The following is a 19401-nucleotide window of genomic DNA, read 5'->3' on the forward strand; positions in this document are numbered from 1 at the left end:
TGGCCCTGTGATTTATATCAGCACTGTTCGAACTCGAAGCAATTTGCAAGGTTGCACATGAATAATGCAGGGTGAGAATGGCACAAGAGAAAACCATTGAAAGAAAGTAAATGAAGTCTCTTTAAAAATGGAATATATAGGAAAGTACTCTAATTTGAATTATTCACCAATGCTGGTGATATTGCAAGAGGAACCACAGATCAGTGAATATTTCAATTTTTAAGATGGGGTTGTTATCGTCCACTTTATAAAGAATTTCTTCATCTTACAGAAGGAGGGAGGGGAATGCAAAGTACATTAAAGCCTATGAATATGCACAGATGTGCTGCAGTTCATCTGAAAAAAAACCAACAAGAGGTCTCTTGAGCTCTGTGACATACAACTCCAGCTTGTTGACTCAAGATCCACAGAGGCAGCATCTCAGCTAGCCCAAGAGTTAGAATGTCAACAGACCAGCAGAATATTGTACTTTGTGGATGTACTTTAAATGCTGAAGACTATAGTATGGACCGTATTGATTGGGGACATTCTAAGTATCCCTGGAAAATGACAATTCTTAACTATGCTGAGGATGAAAATAGTGTACAGACTTTTTTTTCTACATAATACAAAAACACTATAGCAGTCTATGGTTTATTACATAAGGCAAAGATTGAACAAAAATTGGGATAGGTGGTTTCATAGTAGGTGATGTTCATAGGAATTAAAGGGAAGATAGAGACCTTAAATATTTATGTTTTTAAGTTATCAGTTATCTAAACACATGCACATATATAAAATGTTATAATCTATAAGTCTATTGCTAGAGTTTCTATTGTTTTAGTTTTCCTTAGGTGTTCCTCCATCATGTGCCCACTATGTGTAATAAGATTGTGTTAGAAACACATACCTGAAAGGTCAACATAGTCTACAGTGGTCTGATATCAACAGCGTCCTAACAAAAGGCATGGCAAAAATTTCTAAAGATTCTGGGAACAAAGCCAGTTAACCATTGTTAAAGCGATGACAGGGCTGGGTATATGTGAAGAATGTCTAACCAGCGGGAACCCAAGAAGCTGTTGCATGGTTAGTTGACATCATGCAACGACAAATGGGGTACTCTATTTCAACTAACCATAACATACTTGAAGGCTACAGTGAAACAAAACCCCAAACAAAGCAGCTTCTCTGAGGACTGCTGAGAAACAAGGATTTCTGAGAAACCACCTAACTCAGAGTAACATTAAGTGGAGTGGATCTTTTTTATTGAGGACAACAAAGAAATGTGAGTCAACATGACACAAATCAAATGGCTAGGACTGCATACAATGAGCACCTGTAGTTCAAATAGAGACTATCTTTATAATCCTGATGAACGAATGATTTGACTTCACATGCTGGTGAATATTATACCATTTAACCAACTTGCAGTGATGTTTTCACCATGAACATTTTCTTTCAGCCCACTATGACAACCCATTTGTTTTGGCAAATTTTAGTACCATCCTTAGTTGTAGACATGCTATGTGATTTGTCAATACTTTTTTGAAAGTTTGGCTAAGAATCACATCTTCACTTCAACGTTATTTCTTTTTAAACCTTACTCTATATAGTCCTAGTTCCACTGTCTACTACTGAAGTGCCTTTTCAGAGTTAACTCAGGTTTTCAGGGGACCCAGAACTTGACAGATCAGATGACATTCATCTTGGGCATCTTTTTTCAATGGTAATCTTTATCATTTTCTTATAGATAGAAAAACTACTAATCGAAGTATTAGAAAGTGATTGGACATTTTCAAACCATGCTGAAATAATGTGTATTACGTTGAAATTTCAAGTGGCTAAGCGTTTATGTGACTGCAATTTCGATAGTGTTCTAATTAGTCTAGGGCAGGTAGGTGGCTCAGTGGATAGAGTGCCTGGCCAGAAAGTCAAAAAGACTCTTCTTACTGAGTTCAAATCTGACCGCAGACACTGAGCTTGGGGAGGTTATTTAACCTCTGTTTGCCTTAATTTATTGGAGAAGGAATTGGCAAACCACTCCAATGTTTGCCAGGAAAACCCCCAAAGGGATCATGAAAAGTTAGACACAACTGAAACTACTGAATAGCAACAACAGATTAATCTAAAAGCATCTTTTCATTTCTTCTTATACTTATGCAGGTGAGGAAACTTTGTTATTTTGTATCAAATACAAACCAATAATATGACAGATTTTTTGCAATATGATAGTTTAATAAATGAAAATACTTCAGATATGATCAATGCTAACTCCACAATTTAAAAATGAGAGTACTTAGGGCCAGGGAAGATGTGACCTTACAGAAGTTTATACACATGTAAGTGTATTGTGCACATAAGAGGTATGACATGGGGGCAGCTAGGTGGTGCAGTGAGTAGAGTACCGGCCCTGGAGTCAGGAAGACCAGAGTTCAAAACTGACCTCAGACACTAGACACACTAGCTGTATGACCTTGGTCAAGTCACTTAACCCCAATTGCTCTGTCAAAAAACAAAACAAAAAAAATTAAAAAAAAAGAAATATGGCATGGTGAGAAAAATCCTAGACTGAATGCAAATCAGGACATCCATGTTCTTGTTCCCTTGCTAACTACCTGCATCATGTAAAACACATAAAGTATATAAGCACCCCGGAGAGCCTGAATTGTCTCACCTTTGTATGAATCTAACTTATTTAAGCCCAGCGTTTGGCATGATAAATGTTGGTGGATTGATTGAAACTTGGGTCAATGGAAATAGACTTTTGAATCAGTTTTCCTTGGTTCTTGAGCTATTTCCCTCCTTAATTTCTAAAGGTGTATGGATAAAGTCAGTTAGTAGCTATTTTTTAAAATTAGATTTTTTATTTTTAGTTTACAATACTTAGTTTTACATGTTCTTGAGTTTCAAATTGTCTTCCCTTCCCTTCCCTCCCCCATCCCCTCCTCCCCCTTCCCCCCAAGACAGCTTGCAGTCTGATATAGATTCTACATAAATCTTCGCATTAAACTTATTTACACAATAGTCAAGTTGCAAAGAAGATTTATGACCAATGGAATGAATCATGAAAGAGAAGAAACAAAACCAAAAAAAAAGAGAAAAAAAAAAGAGAGACAGCAAATAGTTTGCCTCAATCTGCATCAGATTCCACAGTTCTTTCTCTGGATGTAGCTAGCTTTTTCCATCATGAGTCCTTTGGAGCTGTATTTTTAAGGATCAAAAACAAAGGAATTGGTATCTTTTCTTATAAGTTTGCCATTTAAACACAAGCACATTTTGAGGCATAAGGCTTTTCTCTTAGAGCAATGTTTCTCATAGGAATGTGAAACATTTCTTTTCCCCTCTGAAAGTGGTTTAAGCATGTAAATGATTCTGTTTGTGCTCACAAGTCGATCTGTAGGGTACTACACAAGTATCTAAGAGAACAATGTTAGGCCAAATTCTCTGTCCTTTTGTAGAACACCCTTCTTACAAGTCTGTGCATGTCTTTCATTGAAATTGTTGCATTAAGCACAATAGGCTTTCTCCATTTTGCTGCATGTAAAAAAAAATCTAGGATACACACACACACACACACACACACACACACACACTAGAGAGAGAGAGAGAGAGAGAGAGAGAGAGAGAGAGAGAGAGAGAGAGGGAGGGAGAGAGAGAGAGAGAGACTATCCTTCATAAGGTGAAAAAAATCATCCTAATAGGGATTTCATCAAGCCGAGAAGGAAAGAAGAGGAATATTGGGACAAGGAGAAGAATGACAAAACCATCATTTGTGGTTTGAATTAGCATTCAAAATGTTAATTAAATGTTATCATCATTCCACTTTCTCCATTAGCAGCCTCTTGAACAAGCCTATCTGTGTGTGATTTTAAACCAGTTAAGTGTAAATTTCTAGTGACTTGGGAAAAATAAAGTACTTTCACCAAATTATTTAAAATGTAATTGGGCTTAAAGATGCTCTTCTGACATTTAACTATGTGACATACATGTTCACTTTCTGTTGCTCCAAGGGAATTTTATCATCCATCAAGTGAAAAAATGCTATCTAAAGGGGATAAATATTTAAGCCTTGAAAAATTATTAGGTGGATGATTTAGAGGACAGTTGGTTACTTAGGGATAACTTTTCTGTAATACTTTGCACATTTTATGTATTTAGTAATCTGTAGTTATGCCCTCCCCCTCCAAAAGGATGTAAAGAACAAGGATCTTTTCTTTTCTTTTCCTTTCTTTTCTCTGTCCTCAATGCTTAGCACAGAGCTTAGTAAATAAATGTTGATCAAATTGGATTGTGATATAAGCCCTATGTAAAGTCCTTAATTATATTGTTTGGAAAACTTGTTAACTATTATACTGTTTAAATCTAACTTTATGTGACTAGAGATTGATTGAATCCAGAATGTCACCCTGACCTCAATAACTCTACAGGAATAGCAGAGATGGCTACAAAGAATTTTGGGTTCTCACAAGTTCTCCCCAAATCCATCCAAAACATCAATATTTTGGGTCAACTTACCCAGGTCTTATTTTGAGTCCATCTAAGCTAGCGTAGCTTTGGTTCCCTTGTGTTTTGACTTTGCCAAAATTTTATGGAATATTTATATTTACTGATGTTCACCCCAATCTACTTTATTTTCAAGTTGCCCTCTTGGTAAAATTGCTTAACTGCTTCTGTGTGGTTCATGTGCAGGCCTAAATCTTATATAATGTAAATGTTCCAGAACCTGGAACCTTTCTGGTTTGTTCCCCTTTGCCAAACAACCTAATAAATTTCATTCTAAAACTATTTCAAATTTTTGGGTTTGTTCTTTTGAACAACAACTCTTTTCTTTAATTTGTTTTATTCTCCATCAGTATGCTACTGATTGATTACAGAAAAAGGAAGAAGAGGAAGAGGAGGAGGAGAGGAAAAAATAAAGGAGAAAAGATGCAGTCCAGTCAGGTGTCCTGTACCACATAGTACCTTGGTGTCCTACAGTTAGTTAAGAATGAGGTCTTGGGGCAGCTAAGTGACACAGTGAGTAGAGCACCAGCCCTGGAGTCAGGAGGACCTGAGTTCAAATTCGGCCTCAGACACTTGACACACTCACTAGCTGTGTGACCTTTGGGTCAACTTACCTAGGTCTTATTTTGAGTCTGTGTGACCTTGGGCAAGTCACTTAACCCCAATTGCCCTGCCTTCCACCCCTGCAAAAAAAAACACCAAGAATGAGGTCTCCACGGCAAAACAGCTGTTTGAAGAGTGAGGGTCTTCAATAAAATTGATATTTTTGTGTAATGTGTGTGGGGTGGATGTGTGTGTGCATGGGGGATAGTCTCTCTTCCAATTCCTGTTAATTTTACACTATCCTGCCAAAGTAATTTTCCCTAAACACAGATATGACCATATTATTCCCTTATTCATTCAACTTCAATGGCAATCAACTATAAATCACACCATTTATTTTTTAAAGTCCTATACAAATTGACCACAACTTATTACTCCAGACTTGTTATATATCATTTCTGTACTGAATTCTGTGATCCAACTAAACTGCTTTGCACTCTGTTCCTCACACACAATTCATTTCCTGTCTCAGTGCCCAAGCATGGGTTATCCCACATACCTATGACACGTGTCATTCTTACCTCTACCTTATAGTATCTTTTTTCCTTTATATAAAGCTCAGGCATGCAGTTCCACATGAAGGCTTTGCTTGTCTTCCTTCCTTTCAAACCTTATGTTTAACTATTTTACATGAATATGCATTTATTAACTTGTGTATGCATTTTATATATTTCATCTGGACTTGTTTTACTCCAACCATTAGAATATAAGCTCATGGTGGGAGGATTGTTTATTTTTGTACTTTTATCCTCAGGACCCAGCACAATGCCTGGCACATAGTAAGCTGTGTCAATTTTTTTGTACAAGATAATTATTAAACAAATCTGCAATCAGTTGGAAAAAATATCATGGTTCTGTTTTACCTCTTGTTCTCTAATTGCCCCACTGTGATCAAAACTATCCAGAATCATAATTTTTCAGGAGACAGTTCAGGGAGAGCTTCTGCTTGCCTCTACCGGGTGCTTCCTCTCAAGTAGCCAAGTTGGATTCTAAATGAGGTATGTTCTCAATTACTGAACATGATTCTATTTCCCAAACACTTGTCATGCTGCAAGCAGCTATAATTGTGGCCACTTAAATTCTGCAGGGTGGGTTGTTTAAATAGAATAATAGCTAGGTTCAAGACAGCCTCATCTTCCACTGAATCTGTGAGGGATTTCTGTTAGATTTCAGCTGTCACAATTCTGGTAAAGCTGGCTGAGGGGAAGTAATCAAGGTTAGCAAATGGAACACAGTGTAATATCATTTTTTCAGTGTATCAGTGGAATATAATATAATAGAAAAAGGGTTCATTGTAACTGGTAGATATACTATACAGCATCTAATTTAAACCTCTTTTATCATAAATGATTAAACTGAGATGTAGAGAGGTAATATGTTTTGTACAAGATCTTGGATCTAGTTAGTGGAAGAATAAATACTGGAGATCAAGTTTCTGAATACCCATGCTGTGATCTTTCCATTTCATTTATTTGTTTCTTCAAGTGTACACTCTTTTTATAAGACTTAATAAGTTAAAAAAGTTATCTACCTCCTTTATGTTATGAAAATATGTCTTATTAAGTATAATTCTCAAAATGTAGCTCTTTGGGATTAAAGCTATATTAGAAGCTTGGTCTTCAAAAATTCTAAAACTATTTGAGAAAAGGAAACACAATATAGTCTCTCAAACCACCATTTTTAATGTAGAAAGATATAATCAACACAATTTTGGTTGAATCCAGTTTTAATTTTAATAACATTCTATCATACTAGTTGCACACTTAAATTCAAAGTATTTGGCATTATTCTGATTGATCTTAGACCCTTGCATAGGTTTGTCAACTTCCATTGGATCTTTTGATGATTTATTCATTCAGCAAGAATTTGTTATTCAATTGTGCTCAATATGTAACCCCAAACTGGAAACTTCAGGTATCTAGTTGACTTTTATATCTGGATTGCCTTAGCAACCCCAATCTCACCATGTTCGAAATTGAACTACTTGATTTTTTTTTCCAAAATCTTCACTCTTCTTTCCATCCTCTATAGGAAGCTTTTCTCTGTCTCTCTCAATCATAGATCCTTACCTCTTATAATTTTTTATATTTATTCTGAGTATAGATTATACATATTTATTTGTTTGGTATCTTCCCCACTAGATCAAAAGCCTCTTGGATACATTAACTGTCTTTTGCCTCTTACTATCCCCAGTTCTTAATAGAGTACACAATAAACAGTAAGTGTGTAACAAATGTTTCTTGACTGACTTACTCTTCCAATGTTCTGCAATGCTACCATTATCCTTCCAGTTATTAAGATTGCATACCTGGGAGTTTTCTTAGATGGCATCATTGTTAATTTTGCTGATAACACAAAGCTAAAAGGAAGAGCTAACAGTGGATGGCTGACTCAGAATTCAAAAAGATCTTCCATGAATGGGATTTTTAGGCAAATTTAATAAGATGAATTGTACTAGACATTGCAAAAATTTTGCTTGGATTTAGACAAAAACAATGGCATATGTAGAAGTTGAGATGACAGAATCTTTTGTCAGTTTTCATCCTTCTTGATCTACGCTAACAATTGCCTCCTTCTAAGGATCCTTTGGATCATTATGATGATATTCTCATTCTTGGTTCTCCTATATGTCTGACTACTTCTTAGTTATCTTTGAGAAATTATCATTCATATCACAATTATTAATTTTAGGTATACCCAAAGACTTTTTCTTGGACCTTATTTTCTCTCTCAATATCTAGTTATCATCTGCTTTTTTCAGTTTAGTTATTATTCCTGTTTAGATGACTCCCTGATCAATCTATTGATCCTGTTTCTCTCCTGAGGTCTACAACATCACCAATTGCCTTTCAAACTAGATGACCCAGAGCTGATTACCTTTTACCCCAAACCAACCCCATTCTAAATATAGTTATTTCTATTAAAGTATCCATTCTTCTAAACTCCCAATTTTTAATATTAGTATGTCATCAATTCCTTAGTCTATTTCTCTACATATCCATCCAGTTGCTAGTTTTGCTGTTTGTTGCTCTATAACATCTTTCACACATGATCCCTTTTCTCTATCATACAGCTGCTTTTTTTTAGATTGAGCCCCAATTAACCATTGCCTATGCTATTGAAAAAGCCCACTAATTTTTTTTTTCCCTGCCTCAAGTCTCTCCCCAGGTTCAATTTATTTTTCAAAAACTTTCAAAGTGATTTTCTTTAGTCTCACAGTTGAGCTGACTATGGTCAGATCACTCCCCTACTTAATAAAATCCAGTGACTCCCTATTTCATCTTGAATAAAGTATGAATTATTCTGTTTTTCTTTCAAAGTCCATCACAATTTGGCTCTAAGACCATATGTATTTATCTGCTTCCCATTACAGGTTAGCCAAACTGTCCTTCTCCCAGTTCCTCAGTCAAGGATGTAAAAAATCTGTGCTCATTAGATTAATTGAGTGAGTAATAATCAAAACCATTTTGTATTTACTAAAACTAAGAAGAAATCATGGTAGAACAGATTAGATAAGTAAGAAATAGAAACAATAAAATGCAGTTTCTTAGTGGTTATTTAAACTCCAGAACACAAGTTATTGGAGTGAGAGGCTTCCTGCTTAATAAAAAATGTGAAAATTGAAAGCAGCTTGGCATAAATTAGGTTTAGGTTAACATCTTGTGTCCCATGCTTTGGTGAGTACAAAATGGGTACATGGATTGTATATAAAAAGGCCATGATGTAGAAAAATAAGAATAGAAAAAGATCAGGACTTTTTCATAATGATGGATAAAGGGAGAATTCTTAAAGATATGAGAGATATAGGACATTATAAAAGACAAAATAGAATATTGGAATATGGTTGGATATGAAGAATGAGTGAGAGGAAAGAACCAAGGGTGATACTGGCATACTTTCCCCTTGCCTATAGGCCAATGAATTTAGGAAAGGTTATCTTAGCAGAAATAGAATGCTTTAAAAGAGGATAGAGTTTAGAAGGCAAAATGGTGAATTTTTTGAGGCATATTGAGTTTATCATGAGTCATCAATCAGAGATGGCCCACCTTTTCAGTATACATGTATGTACATGTACATGTATGTATATATGTAGAACACATATATGTATAAATACAATTCACAGACACATATACATATATCTCTTTATATAACTAAACACATACATGCATGTATATGTATACACACATAGATATGTGTAGGCATGTCAATTATCAGTATAAAAGTGGTAATTAAACACACATGATTGTATTGGATTATAGATAAGGGCAAAACATGTGATAGGAGGGATGGGCTTAAGACAGATCGCTAGGATATACAAAGATGGATGTTTACCCAACAGAGGAGACTGAGAACATGTAGCCAAAGGGGAGAAAAAATAGGAGAGAGAAGAGTAATTAAAATAGAGGGAGGAGAAATTGTCTAAGAGAATGGGTTAATGAAGAATGTTAAATGTGACGGAGAAAGCAAACAGTATAAAGGATGAGAAAAAAGTTATCAGATTTGTCAATTAGGATACCATTGTTAATTTTATTTAGAACAGTTTCAGTAGAATGTGTAGTCCAAAAACTAATTTTAAGTTAAATGAGAAATGAGTGGGAGGTGAGAAAATGTAGGTATTAAGTATAGAAAACTTTTTTTTTCTAGGAGATTAACTATGAAACATAGGAGAAATATTGAAGTTTTAGAGTACAGTAAGTTTTGTGGATGGTTGGCTGAAGAGAAAGCTTCTTAAGGATGGGTAAAAACACCTCATTCATAGCAGAGAGAAGCAGAAATATAACTATAAAATTAGGTTTATCTTCTCAGGCATGGAGTGCGTGTGTGTGTGTGTGTGTGTGTGTGTGAGTGTGTGTGTGTGTTCCTATTCCCTGCCAAGTTAAGAATTAGGAGCAATAGATGCTAGTGACAAAGAAGGAATTTCAACAATGTAAGATAGAAGGGGGCAGAGCCAAGATGGCAGCTGGAAAGCAGGGACATGCCTGAAGCTTTCCCCCAGGACTCTCCAAATAGCTAAAAAAAATGGCCCTGAACAAATTCTAGAGCTATAGAACCCATGAAATAGCAGAGGGAAGCAGGGTTCCAGACCAGGACAGCCTGGATGATCACTGGGTAAGGTCTATCACGTGGAGCTGGGAGCAGAGCTGAGCAGAGCCAGCATGGGCTGTGCCCGGACCAACCAGACCCAAGAGGTGGACAAAATAGGCCCTAGCACCCTGAATCAGTGAGCTGTGGCAGTTACCAGACATCTCAACCCACAAACACCAAAGACAACAGAGAAGGTTAGTGGGAAAAAACTGCTGAGACAGAGTGAAAGGAGTTCTCAGTTAGGCGGCTGCCCTGGGGGAAGTGGAGGTGGTGCAGCTACAGGACAATAGCTGCAAGTTGCTTCTGGCCCCAGGCCAACCTGGTGGGAGGAATTAAGTGGGGGATCTGAGAGGGAGTGCAGAGCCTGCTCAGATCTGAGTTGCAGTCTGGGCTGGTGTTTTTTGGGGGAGAGGAACACTGGCATGGCAGAGCTTGCTGTGTAGAAAAAGCTCTGAAAACAACAGTGCAGACCCTCAAGCTTGGGACGAAGTACTCTCTACTCTACAAGAAGTTATAACCCGGTGAAAAACTCAAGGGTCAAGTAATTGGCTGCGAACATGGCTGGGCAGCAAAAAATGGCCTCAGATTCAGACTCAGACTTTGGAATCTTTCTCTAGTGACAAAGAAGACCAAAACATACAGCCAGAAGAAGTCAACAAAGTCAAAGAACCTACATCAAAAGCCTCCAAGAAAAACATGAACTTGTCTCAGGTCATGGAAGAGCTCAAAAAAGATTTGTAAAAGCAAGTTAGAGAAGTAGAGGAAAAATTGGGAAGAGAAATGAGAGTGATGCGGGAAAACCATGAAAAACAAGTCAATGACTTGCTAAAGGAGACCCAAAAAATACTGAAGAAAATAGCACCTTAAAAAACAGACTAACTCAAATGGCAAAAGAGCTTCAAAAAGCCAATGAGGAGAAGAATGCCTTGAAAGGCAGAATTAGCCAATTGGAAAAGGAAGTCCAAAAGACCACTGAAGAAAATACTACCTTAAAAAATAGATTGGAGTAAGTGGAAGCTAGTGACTTTATGAAAAATCAAGATATTATAAAACAGAACCAAAGGAATGAAAAAAATGGAAGACAATGTGAACAATCTGATTGGAAAAACCACTGATGTGGAAAATAGATCCAGGAGAGATAATTTAAAAATTATTGCACTACCTGAAAGCCATGGTCAAAAAAAGGGCCTAGATATCATCGTTCAAGAAATTATCAAAGAGAACTGCCAGAGGGTAAAATAGAAATTGAAAGAATCCACTGATCACCTCCTGAAAAAGATCTCAAAAAGAAAACTCCTAAGAACATTGTTGCCAAATTCCAGAGCTCCCAGATGAAGGAGAAAATACTGCAAGCAGCCAGGAAGAAACAATTTGAGTATTGTGGAAGCACAATCAGAATAATACAAGATCTAGCAGCTTCTACATTAAGGGACTGAAGGGCTTGGAATGTGATATTCCAGAGGTCAATGGAGCTAGGATTAAAACCAAGAATTACCTACCCAGCAAAACCGAGTATCATGCTCCAAGGCAAAATTATGGATTTTCAATAAAATAGAGGACTTTTAAGCTTTCTCAGTGAAAAGACCCGAGCTGAATAGAAAATTTGACTTTCAAACACAAGAATCAAGAGAAGCATGAAAAGGTAAGCAAGAAAGAGAAATTATAAGAGACTTCCTAAAGTTGAACTGTTTTGTTTACATTCCTACATGGAAAGATGATGTGTCATTCATGAGACTTGTCTCAGTATTAGGGTAGTTGAAGGGAATATACATACATACATACATACATACATATATATATATATATAGAGAGAGAGAGAGAGACAGAGGGCAGAGGGTGAGTTGAAATGAAGGTTTGATATCTAAAAAAATAAAATCAAATTAAGGGATGAGAGAGGAATATATTGAGAGAGGGAGAAAGAGAAAGATAGAATGGGGTAAATTATCTCTCATTGAAGTGGCAAGAAAAAGCAGTTCTGTAGGGAGGGAAGAGGGGGCAGGTGAGGGGGAATGAGTGAATCTTGCTCTCATCAGATTTGACCTGAGGAGGGAATAACATACACACTCAGTTGGGTATCTTACCCCACAGGAAAGAAGGAGGAAAGAGGTAAAAAGGGAGGATGATAGAAGGGAGGGCAGATGGGGGGGAGGTACTCAAAAGCAAACACTTTTGAAAAGGGACAGGGTCAAGGGAGAAAATAGAACAAAGTGGGATAGGATAGGAAGGAGCATAATATAGTTAGTCTTTCACAACATGAGTATTGTGGAAGGGTTTTACATAATGATACACACATGGCCTCTGTTAGTTGCTTGCCTTCTTAAGGAAGGTGGGTGGGGAGGAAAGAGGGGAGAGAATTTGGAACTCAGGGTTTTAAAAGCAGATTTTCAACAAAAAAAGTTTTTTCATGCAACTAGGAAATAAGATATACAGGCAATGGGGCATAGAAATCTATCTTGCCCTACAAGAAAGTAAGGGAAAAGGGGATGAGGGGAGTGTGGTGACACAAGGGAGGGCTGACTGGGGAACGGGGCAATCAGAATATATGCCATCTTGTACTGGGGGGAAGGGTAGAAATGGGGAGAAAATTTGTAATTCAAACGCTTGTGAAAATCAATGCCGAAAACTAAATATATTAGATAAATAAATTTAAAAATAAAAGGAATGTAAGGTAGAAGAAAAAATGAACAATTTAACAAAAAATGGAATGGTGTGCTTTAGGAAATAGTAGATTCCCTGTCACTGGAGATAGTGAAGGGAAGACACTATGATAGTTATGGCGGATACTGTGGAAGACATTCTTGCTCAGGTACAAGTAGAACCAAAGCCTCTAAATTGTGTTCTAATTCTGAGACTCTATGATATTGGTCATCCTTCTTTCTCAACGTTGGTCCCCTCACTGCTTCTACCCTCATTTGGTATTTCTTGGACAGCTGTAAGAGATTCCTAAATCTTTGCCTCAACTTTCTTTCACTATAGTCTGTGTTTCACATTTCTGCCAAAGTAATCATCCTAAAACTTAGATTGACCATGTTGTATGTTCCCATGCTCAAAAACTGTGCACTTCCTCAATACTTTCAAAGATGTATTTTTTTCACTCATGGAAAATAAATGGTGGGAACTTTCCATTCATTTGTTAGAGAATACTTCCCCACTAGTGTAATTAGCAACCTTTCCCTCCCTCCCTCCCTCCTTCTCTCTCTCCTCTCTCTCTCTCTCTCCCTCTCCATATATAAGTGTATATATATATATATATATATATATATGTATATATATATATATATATACATATACACATATATAGTATTTGTGTGTACATATGTATGTATGTATATGTATATAAAATTGCTGTGATGACAACACCAGCCAGGTGACCAACCATCTGGTAATGTTTTTATACAAACTTAGCTAGGTTGGACTTTGTTAATGGGACAACCTTAAAGTATTATCAGCTTGGTAGGATCTCCTAAAGTTTGTACATAAGAAGTGATTAATAAATGCTAATTGACTGATAACTTTTAAGAGCTCAAGATCACTCAAGGTGGAGTCATAGTAACTAGATTTTCTTAAAGGGAGAAATGTATAACAATCACTGCAATACAAAGTCATGTCTTAGTGTGGTACAAAATTCTGTGGTCTTAGTAAACTAATTCTCAAACCTTATTTAGGATTATCTGAAAATACCTCCAGTTATCTCAAGAGGTTTTATGAAAACCTTATGAAAACCAATTAAAAAATAATTTTACTTTCCTTTAAATTTTAAGGTAAAAGAAATGCTTAGGGGTTGAGGAAAGACAGAGCCAAGCTGGAAGAGTAAAGACAGAGACTTGCCTGAGTGTTCCTAAATTTCCCTCCAAACACTGGTAAAATGACACTTCAGAACAAATTCTGGAGTGGCAGAATGAACAACAACAACAAAAAAAACCCAACAAAAAGTCAGAGTGAAACAATTTTGCAGCCCAAGACCATTTAGAAAGTTGGCAGGAATGGTCTGTCTCACAATATTGAGAACGGAACACAGTCCAGCTCAGGCTAAGCCAGAAAGTCAGAGGCAGATCTTAGGGGCAATTAAATAGGAAATGCAGGCATTTTTAGAACTCTTAACTCAAAGATGGTAAGTTAACAATTTTAACCCCCCCCCACACACACAAAAAAAATACTGGTAAAGTAGTGTTTGTTACATTAAAATGTCTATAGATAATGCTCAAATTCCACAGGTAGTTTATCAATACTTCTTCATTTTTATTGTGTGCAACATGATATTATAATAAATGCATTTCAGCATAAACTGTATCAGTCAAACATTTTTATAGTATAAATAATACTGGATTGTGCAGTTAAGGATATACTGCCAGACCTACAGTGAGAAAGACTCATCTCCTTGAGTTCAAATCTTGCCTTCAAACTAAACTAGCTGTGTGATCTTTGGCAAGTCACTTAACCCTGTTTGCCCCATTTTCCTCATCTATAAAATGAACTGGAGCAGGAAATGGCAAAGTATTCTAATATCTTTTGTCAAGGACACCCTAAAGGGATTCACAAGGCATTAGACATTAGTAAAGACGACTGAATAACAATAATACTAGACTAACAATCAGAAGAGTTGACAGCTTTGCTTTGCCACTAACTATATGACTTACCTTGGACAAGTCATCAAACCACTTTTGGTCTTACTATAAAATATGTTGTTTAGATGAGATCATCCATTAAGGTCTCTTCCAAATTCAGAATTTTGGTGTCATTATTTAGTCTGACTGTATCTTTATTCTTGTGTCCCTATAAGTTTACCATGATCCCTTAGCCTCTTTTGCTTTCTTTTAGTATCCCAGAATGGTCAACTTTGAGATGTTCTTCCACACAATCACTTAAAATAATCTGACACTCCTCTTTTTTACACATTAAACACTGCCTTCCCACAAATATTTTCTCTGTTATCACAAAACTGCTTCACCATAGTAGGGACAAAGTATAAGCATTTAATCATCTGAAAGCATGGAATGGTAACATTCTAAACCTTCTGGTTTATAATTAATTGTGTTTAGTATTACAAAACTCAAGCAGTAACATGATAATTACGCTGAAGTTGATGAAAACATAAGAGTACTATTTCTAAAAAAAAAAACAAATTGATAGTTTTAATTGTTTATATTAAAAACAGAAGATAATGATGTTCTTCCTTGATAGCTACATGGAAATTGGTTTAAAATTATTTTTGAAAAGACATTTAATTTTATTTCTGATGCTTCTAAATTTTTTGGTAAAATGGTTGATTTATATTTGTTCAAAATTTAATAGGCACCATATCATCTCAAAGTGTTAAAAAGAAAATAGCAAATCTTAATGTAGTTACATTTTTCAGTAAAGGTTCTACCTTAGAAGCAAAAGATAACTTTCAACAACTACAGCTATATTGCTGAAAAGGGGGGAAATATATTTTGACATAGCTATTGGAATGTATCTGCAATTTAAGAATTTCTGATTAAAAAATAAAATGTGAGTTTTCATAAATGGCTATATTAAAAAAACTGGCTTCAAGAAGCTTTATCTTTTTACATTGACCATGATAATATTTTCTATTATACTTATCTTATATTTTATTTATTTCCATTAATTAAATTGTTTAATTTTATAATGCAAATATCTAATTTTCATTTGACATTTGATCTGATGGGATAACTGAATTAGTGGCTGATATTAAATTTATTTATTGCCTAAAAATAGAAACAAATATACCAAAACATTAAAAGACTAGATAATTATGAGAGAAAGAGAAATGGAACTACACCTTCACAGGAAAGTATAACACTCAAAGAAATGTGGAAAACAATGCTGAATAAATAAGTGAATAGAGGAGACAATGAGAGTGAGAGAGAGTGACAGAGGCCTTGAGAAACAGAGACAGAGACACATGCAGAGAAAGAGAGAAAGAGTGTGTGAAAGATACAGTATCTTAATATATACAATAAAAATATCATAGTATAGCCATAGTAGAAAGTGAAGAAGGAAATTTAAATACTGTAAAAATTATTAAAACTTAGAAGTAAAAATTACTACAAGGAAATTGAGTATCTAAAACCTTAAAAGATGAAAATGTAGCATTTATGAAGATGAACATAGATCATTGAGTTAACATGAAAGATTTGAGAGCTTGTAATATTTAGTGAGAAACTTTAATAAAGTAGTCAAAAACCAATTAATGAAGCAAAATTAGGGGAAAATTCATAGCTGAAAATTTTTAGATCATTATAAATATAAAATAAAACAGGACACATCTTATCAAGACAGCTTTAGAATTGTTCAACTTTCAGGAAAATATGAAGAAATGAAGATTCTGAATAGCGTATTTCAGGTACTCATTGAAGAAAATTATCTGGAATTATTGAAGAGAGGACAAAGTACAAATCAAATAAACAGGATACCATCAAAAAGGAAACTATAGTTTAACTCACTCAGAAATGCAGCCATCAGAGTCCAGAATTTCAGTTTCATAGAGAATCTTAAAAGCAGGCAAAGACAATCAAATCATATGTGAATTAAAATATTCATTTGAATCATAGTGAATTATTCACCAAGGATAAAAAAGAATAAGATTTTAGAAGATGATACACTAAAAAGTAAGGGAAATAGTCCTTGACATCCAAGTGGACTTACCTAGTGAATAGGAGTGAAAACATTTTTTTCCCTTTAGAAAGTATGAAGTGGGCACATTTTCTGATGTACAAATTGAATATGGAGCAGAGTTACAGACCTACCTCATTTTACTGTACTTTGCTTCATTGCATTTCAAAGACTTTTTTATTTTAATTTTTAAATTCAATTTAATTATTTTTTTTACAAATGCAAGATTCGTGGCCATCCTGTGTCGAGCAAATCTATTTTTCCATTTCCCCAACAGAATGTACTCACATCATGTCTCTGAATCACATTTTAATAAACTCAAAATACTTCAAATTTTTTTCATTATTATATATTTGTTATGGTGATCTGTGATCAGTAATATCTAATGTTACTATTGTAATTGTTTTAGTGTGCCACAAACCATGCCCATATAAGATGGTGAACTTAATAATGGTTGAATGTGTACTGACTACTCTACTGACCAGTCTTTCCCAGCAGTCTCTCTCTCCTAGGGCCTCCCTATTCTTTGAAACACAACATTGAAATCACACCAATCAATAACCCCAAATAGCCTCTAAGTGATTAAGTGAATAAGTCAATTGATGTGCCAAACTTCATTGTTGTCTTAATTTAAGAAATTGTCTCAGTAGCCCAACCTCCAGCAACCACCTCTCTGATCAGTCAGCAACTACCAATGTTGAGGCAAGATATCTAGCAGCAAAAATATTATTGTTGTTATTATTAGTCCTTTATTTTTGAAGGGGACCAATGACATCACCGGGTGATGTCTTGACTTGTGTGTGAATTGACATCACTTTCTCTTCCTGAGTCATCAATATCCAGTGGAAAGACATAAGTCAGGATGACCAGTGAAGGCCCAGGATGCAATGGATGACCTTGGCATCTTCAATGCTTGACTAAGCTCTAAGGGCTCCACAAGGCCTTCTTTAGCTTCCTTTGTGACCATTGGAACAAATATTTCTTATCCACCCATTCCTCCAGGAAAAGTCTTTGCATGTTTGGGGTAGACATCCTCCTAACTCACTGACAGATCTGAGACCTGTCATTACACTCAGTATGGTTTATCTCATTTGCCAAGACAGTTTTACCAGGATGTGGCCACTATGTTTGCTACAGGTTCTTGTAGCCATAGGCTAGAGTTAGGTGAAAAGTAGACACCAAAGATGGATCAGCAGCCTTGAAGTGAGTGGTCCTCACTGAACACCTCAGACACTCCTACAGTTGGCAAAAAGATTATGGCTTGCTAAAGGCACAAATGATGGTTAGCATTTTTTTTTGCAATCAAGTATTTTTATTAAGATATGTATTTTTTTAGGCATAATGCTATTACATGCTTAACAGACTACAGTATAGTGTAAACATGACTTTAGTATGCACCAAAAAGTCATGTGACTCACTTTATTTTGATATTCACTTTATTGTGAGGTCTAGACGCAAACCTGCAATATCTCTCAGGTATGCCTGTTGTTACAAAAAATGAAACAAGTTTAATTATAATCTCAATTAAGATGTGTCCCATATCTATTTATTCTTCTTTTGAGACCCAGGTAAAATTATTAATTGCCTTTTGGATATAACAAATTTGCTGTCTCATAGATATCTCACCTTCAATATGTGTAAAACAGAAATTCTTACCTTCTCCCATACCTCTCCTGGACCTATTTCTTGTCTTTATTTCCCTACTTATGTTGCTGGACCCATTATCCTTCTAGTTAGGTAGTCATGGAACATCACTTTCATTCCTTACTTTCAAATCTCTTCCTAAACATTGCCTTCTACATGAAGTCTTTTATTATTCTGCCAGGAGTCATCCTTTCCCCAGCCCGTAAAATATTTTGCATATATTTCATTTATATCTGACACATATACACAGTGTCTCCTTTTATAGAATGGAAGTTCATGAAGACAAAGACAATTTTTTAATAACTGTAATGTCTATCCCAATTGATGTTGCGTTAGTAGGCTTTTAACAAAAGTATGATTGATTGAATGGGAATTGTACAATTAATGTCTAAAAATATAAAATGCTAATATTTACAAATATAAAAGACACCCCAGCTAAACCAATTTCATCAAGAAACATTGATCATTCCATAAATGAACTCCAAAATTAAGAAAAAATAGCTCCAGGGTCAAGCAGATTTATTTTAAAATGAGCTCTAGCAAATATTTAAAGAATAAATAATTCCTATGCTACATTAAACTCTTTTTAAAAATAGAAAAAGAAAGCAATCTAACAAATTGTTTCTCTTAGATATATATGGTCCTGATATCTAAATGAGGTAATTTTACAGCAGAGAAAGAACTATAGACCAATATTCCTAATGAATATTGATGCAAAAACACTAAATAACATAGGAGAAAAGAGACTATAGCAATATTTCTCCCAAAATATTTCTTATGACAACTCTGGATTTATACTAGGAATATAAGGTTCATCATTAGGAAATAATTAGCATAATAAATCATTATAATAACAAACATAATGACGTCACATAATTATGTCAATTGATGAAGAAAAACCTTCAATAAATTACAGGATTCATTTATGTTAAAAATACTGAAAAAGAGTGGAAATGAACATGATCAAAAGCT

General features: G+C 35.3%; 1 pseudogene; it reads left to right on the forward strand.

Annotated features, from left to right (window-relative positions):
- The first annotated feature begins 1002 nt into the window (after window positions 1-1002).
- The window catches only part of LOC118854809, a 31616-nt pseudogene continuing 13217 nt past the window's right edge, over window positions 1003-19401 (forward strand).

This window comes from Trichosurus vulpecula, chromosome 6 (assembly GCF_011100635.1).
Source record: "Trichosurus vulpecula isolate mTriVul1 chromosome 6, mTriVul1.pri, whole genome shotgun sequence".
Lineage (NCBI taxonomy): Eukaryota > Metazoa > Chordata > Mammalia > Diprotodontia > Phalangeridae > Trichosurus > Trichosurus vulpecula.